The sequence below is a fragment of the Helianthus annuus genome, chromosome 8, assembly GCF_002127325.2.
Source record: "Helianthus annuus cultivar XRQ/B chromosome 8, HanXRQr2.0-SUNRISE, whole genome shotgun sequence".
In the NCBI taxonomy this organism is placed as follows: Eukaryota; Viridiplantae; Streptophyta; class Magnoliopsida; order Asterales; family Asteraceae; genus Helianthus; species Helianthus annuus.
In genome coordinates this window covers 10,972,166-10,977,841 of record NC_035440.2, presented here as the reverse complement: position 1 = coordinate 10,977,841, position 5,676 = coordinate 10,972,166, and the positions used below count along the sequence as shown (strand labels likewise).

The 5,676-nt window shown below is 32.0% G+C and overlaps 1 long non-coding RNA gene across 8 annotated transcripts; it reads left to right on the top strand.

The window, feature by feature from the left end:
• The first annotated feature begins 958 nt into the window (after positions 1-958).
• Positions 959-5,419, top strand: LOC110872051. Of its 8 annotated transcripts, none has more exons than XR_004864660.1 (9): positions 959-1,111; positions 1,186-1,298; positions 1,594-2,568; positions 2,683-3,081; positions 3,204-3,275; positions 4,304-4,433; positions 4,541-4,787; positions 4,909-5,070; positions 5,139-5,419. It is a non-coding gene; the product is annotated as an uncharacterized LOC110872051 (long non-coding RNA). The 8 variants fall into 8 exon arrangements; XR_004864659.1 differs by having other exon boundaries at positions 1,186-1,526; XR_004864663.1 differs by adding an exon at positions 3,761-3,827 and having other exon boundaries at positions 1,186-2,568.
• The last annotated feature ends 257 nt before the right edge of the window (positions 5,420-5,676 follow it).

The following is a 5,676-nucleotide window of genomic DNA, read 5'->3' as shown; positions in this document are numbered from 1 at the left end:
CCATTTGATCATCTCTTAATGATGTTACTATTAATTTCATTCTAATTTTAATTTAAAAAATAAATAATCGAATCACTGTTCATTGAGTTTCTTTTTTATCAAATCTTCCTATACTAATAAAAAAAATCTTTTTGTACACCTGTCACTCTCTGGTGCATCATCCCTTTTAATAATAGTATTAAATATTAATTTTTATACACAAAATATAATATAATATTAATTAATATATTTAGAGATAAACGTATAAATTCAAATTTAATTAATAATTATCTATAACAAATATAAATGTATCAAATAATATAATAAGTATAATATTATTTAATATAGTTAGAGATCAAACATATAGTTTCAAATTTAATTAATAGTAAATTACTTTTTGAGTCCCTATATTTTAGTGGTTTTAACCACTTGAATCCAAAATCAAAAAGTTTAACGCCTTAAGTCTCTAACCGCTCATTCACACCCTCTGTAAAAAAACCAAAAAACCTTTTGTAAGGTTGAGTTCTCTAAGTTCTACAACTCGTATAAGTTTTCATTTTACCTTAACCATATATATTTGTTAAGATAAAATATATTATTTGGATATAAACAATAATTACTAATAAAATATCAAATCACACGCACAAGTAACGAAATATAACTCTTCTTTTGTTTTACTAATTTATCTAAATAAGTCATTTCATTAAAAAAGATTATATACAAATTTATAATTTACATTTTTCGTCATTCAATCCGTGTAATACACAGGGTTGTAAACTAGTATAAATCTATCTATTATACTAAAGCAAAATAAAGGTTGACTTTTTGACTATGAGGTGGCTGCTTTCTTTGGCCAGAGAAATGGTGATTTTGGAGGGAATCCATCTAAATTCACTATTAGGTAACCTACTCTTCTTTGGACGCGGGATCCGGAATAATTCGGGTCGGACTTTGGGTACTTTATATTCTTTTTTTTTCTTATTCTTCCTTCACACGCCATTCAATCCTTATACTAGTGCTCTTTCTGAAACCCTAACTGCTCTCACGGCATTGCATCGTGCTGCTCCTTCTGAAACCCTGACTGCGAATAAAATCATCAGATCCAGTCCATCGATCCTTCGTGTGGTTAAAGGTTTGCTTTTTTATACGTTCTTATTTAGGGTCTTTATTGTTCATATATGTTCATCGTGAATGAAATTTCTGAAGGTATTGTGACGTGGTTGCTGGCATCGAACCAGATCCAGTCATCCGCATTGCCACCTGGCAGCGGCGGTTTACAACAGGTCTGGTGTTCATCGAACCAGATCCAGTCATCCATGGTAAATGTTGTCGGTCAGAATTCGAACTTGCTTGAAGATCTGACATCTATTATTCGATCGATTAGGTTATAAAAGGTTTTGGTTAATAGGTATAATCAGATCTTATATATCCTTTCCCACACAACGACAAATCAATACCACATTTTCAAAAAAAAAAAAAAAAACCCTAAATCCCAAAATCTCAATCTGCTACATCTGTTTACACTGATTCATCATTGAGAATTGAAGGTATGTTGTTAATTTCATTCTTTCTATGATTTTTATTATTAACGTAATCAACCTTTGTTAAACACAGAGGGGTTCACTTTGTTATGGTTTATGGTGGTGGTAGACAGTCATTATGGTGAAAGGATTTTTTTTAAAGGTCAAGTGTTATTTTCCAATATAATTTTGCTACTACAATCAAATTACAAGTATAATTAGTTCCTTAAAGTTTGAAGAACAAGACTTGCCTTTGAGAAAACTCGGTGAATACTCTTCAAAAGGTACAAGGTAAGACTTCATCCGTTTATACGTTTTTTTCCACATTCTTTGAAGCCTGGTAAAACAGTTTTTTTTTTTTTTTTTTTTTTTTGAATTTTGACTTTTGATTCAGTGTTGCAGGTGTTTGAATCACAATGTCGAAAGAGTGTGTAAAATAATATGCCATATTAAATTATTATTTACAATCTGGTTATTAATTATAATTTTAAGAGAGTGTTTGATTCACTTTTAAATTTTTAGTGTTTAATTCACAATATGTATGCATTATTTTAGACTTTTTAGTTTCGAGAAAGAATACTTGAATTACATAGATTATTCTATTGATTGGTTTACAACATGATGAAAATAAGATGATTCAATCGATTGTTTGGTTTCCGATTAACAAGTTACTGTTCCTTTTCTAGAATTGAATAAAAAAGTCATTTTTAATTTAAATCTTTAACTAGAAAAGCCACATCACTATTTTTATGATTAGAAAACAGTTTTGATTATGATGGGTGGAGGTCGACATAATAGTTTGAATACCGCGGGTCGGATCCAATCCAATGATGTTTCAAAAATATAGGTCACTTACCAAGATTATAAGAACCACAAATCTTTGTATAAAAGTTATATACAATTTATATATTTTGAGGTGAGCTCCACTTTTGTACATTGACATTTTCTTTGCAATAAACTCCTGGTTAATGTTATCCCTTTAAAGGTTTATGCTGAGCCACATGTAGAGAGCATGAAGATTGCATATTTTAGAATTCTTCAAATGCATACTGCCTATTCTCTTGATCAGGTAACATGAACGTATCTATATCTACATATATATATTAATAAATAATGAGATGATTTGGGCCATGTGGCATGTGATGATGGAGCTTTTTTACTGATGTGGCATGTTATGGTGTAGGTAGATGGTGAATTTGGGGGGAATCATTCTAAATACTCTTCTTTCTTTTGGACGCGGGATCCGGCTGAGGATTTGGGTCAACAATCTGGATTGTATATATCATCCTTGCTTACTTTTCTATTATGTTTGGGTAGCTATATGTTGTCTTTTTTACATTTATTTTATATGTAATTTAAATCAGTGGCGCATGTTAGAAGGGGTCGGGGCGCCCGACCCCCCGAACTTTTCACTCAGTAGTGTTATATATGTAGCTTCCGTATAGAAATTTTTGGGTATATAGGTTTTCGACCCCCGGTTCTATAGAAATTTTTGGGTAGCTTCCACACTTACTAACTAACCTTGATTTCTTGGGCAACTTGACATGGAACACACTATTTTGGAGGTTGAAAACTATGATATGTAAGCTTAAGTAACATCTCATATCAGTTTCCACTAATATAAAAGTTACATTTTTTAAGCATTTATCATATTGTGCTTACAGATGCGTTAACCATAACAAAGAGATCATTAATAAAATGTAGGATCAGGCAATTCAGGCTACAAGAGCTGCTAGGGATGCAGCTGTGAAAGAAGCGGCCCAGCTGCAACAACCAGTACATTTATCTTTTACCTTCTCGCTATTGTTTGTTATTTAGCAAAATGTATGTTAATCCCACCGTAAAAAAACAAGACAAGATCTTTGATATTTTTTTGAAGTGTCAAATAGCGCCTTTTTGTTAAGTTAACAATTCTTTATACATGTTCTTAGGAATTTGGTTATGTGTTCCTTTAATATTTGTTGGTAGTGTCATTTGGTTTCAATCCTAACCTTAAAGCACTTGATGTGATGAATATATTACGTTATATGCATTATAAACACTTTAGGAGACTTTCTATATGTTTCTTTTAAGCTTATTCATCAGTTAAAGAAAAAAAAACCCATTCGTAAGTAAATATTTAAAATGGAACATCTACTATCCGATGACTGTTTGTTATTTTTTCCTTATATTTTTTAGAAATACTTCATGATTTTTTTATTCTTATTAAAGATCATCCATGGATACAAAACACCAAAATAATATCCAAACGTTACTTGAAGGGAAACCGTTAAAGCAAGACTCAAACAGTTCTTTGTAATGAAGAAGTTCAAGAAAAGAGTATTAAGGGTAATTTTAACATTGGGTTTCTTTCTGCTTATTTTTATTTTTAATTTTGTGTTGGTTGGTGCTATACTAATTTTTTTTAAGATGGTAAAAGTTACAGTTGAGTATTGAGCATTTATCTACTGAGGAAGTGGGAGAATAAAACAATGATTTGATTTGATGGATACTTGCAAAAAAGGGAAGATAAATATTGTTGAGTTGAAAGTCGGTTTACAAACTATGACACTAAATGAAAATGATATCAAGCATCGTTATTATAGAATCGTTATTATGATATCAAGCATCGTTATTATAGAATCTTAAAATGAAAAGGTGTGATTACATACCACAAGGACTATTGGTGTAATTAACTCTTGATATTATAATTAGTTGCCTATTAAATGATATACAATAAGTGATGGTAAGACTCTTATTTTCTATTAGTTTAGCTTTGATGTTTTTGGCTTGAAATATGACTATCTAATGATTACGGTGTGCAGAAAAGTTTGAGACTCGGAGCGTTATCATTGGGCTGCTACACAAGGGGTTAATGAAGAAGTGCTAATGGAGAATTTGCCTGAAGACCTGCAAAGAGATATCTGACGCCACCTCTTCAAATTTGTCAAGAAAGTGAGTTTCAAATATTATTGACATTGACATTTTCATATCGATGCTTTATCGGTGTTTGGCAATGATTACACTTAAAACAATTTTTAAATAATTTAATTAATTTGTAGGTCCGCATTTTTGCGTCGATGGATGAACCGATTTTAGACGCGATATGTGAAAGATTAAGGCAAAAGACATATATAAAAGAAAGAACAACCTCATATGAAGGAGGGTTTGTGACAAAAATGGTTTTTATTGTAAGAGGGAAAATGGAGAGCACAGGAGAAGATGGGAATGTGGTTACGTTATATGAAGGTGATGTATGTGGTGAAGAACTCCTCATATGGTGCCTTGAAACTTCCTCTCTTAATGGAGGTATAACATAAACTATTTTCTCATAGTCTTTTATTACTTTTTTCACGAAGTTTGGATTTTGTGGTCATTTATTTATTTCAAAACACACATCCAAACACACCTGAATTGAAATGGATTGTAGATGCAAGGACACGGGGAAAGCCAGGTACAAATTGGTGTGCCAGAGGACAGTGAAATGCTTATTAAATGTGGAGGCATTCGTGCTTCGCGCTGTAGATCTTGAAGAAGTCACCACCCTTTTTGCTGGATTCTTGAGGAATCACCGCCTTCAAATGGCAATAAGGTACCTGCTATAAACAGTTTTTGTTCAGGATGTGAATTGAATGTAATCATGCGTTTAACCATGTTTAGGCATGAATCTCCATACTGGCGGGGCTTGGCGGCAACCACCGTTCAGGTGGCATGGAGATACAGGAAGAAGTTACTTGATTTCATAAGTTGTATTAGATGATGTATATGTCGCTACAAATTTGTACAATTCGGCACCATGGCGTAAATGCTTATAAGCTATACGTCTTTGTTTCGTTGTTAAGAGAAGTGGAAAACATTTGATAATGTATTATGTTTTTTTTTTGAAGCTATTTAATGTGGTGAAGTTAAATTGATATTGGAACTACTCATATTTGAATCTATTTTGGTGACTTGATTTCGCTCTTAATTTCTAATTTCGAGTAGGTTAGTCAGTCAAGTTGAGTCAATTTTGATCATTGTAGGCCGATAATCATCAGAAAATCTCTTCACACATGAAGCCAAACAACATAGATGGACAGGAGGCTTTTTCACTATGCCTATTATATATTGCAACGAATGTTCTTGCTCAAGTTTGAAGCCTAAACTTTGAAGCTTATTGACTGTCTTTTAATCAATTTTGAAATTTAAACTTTGAAGC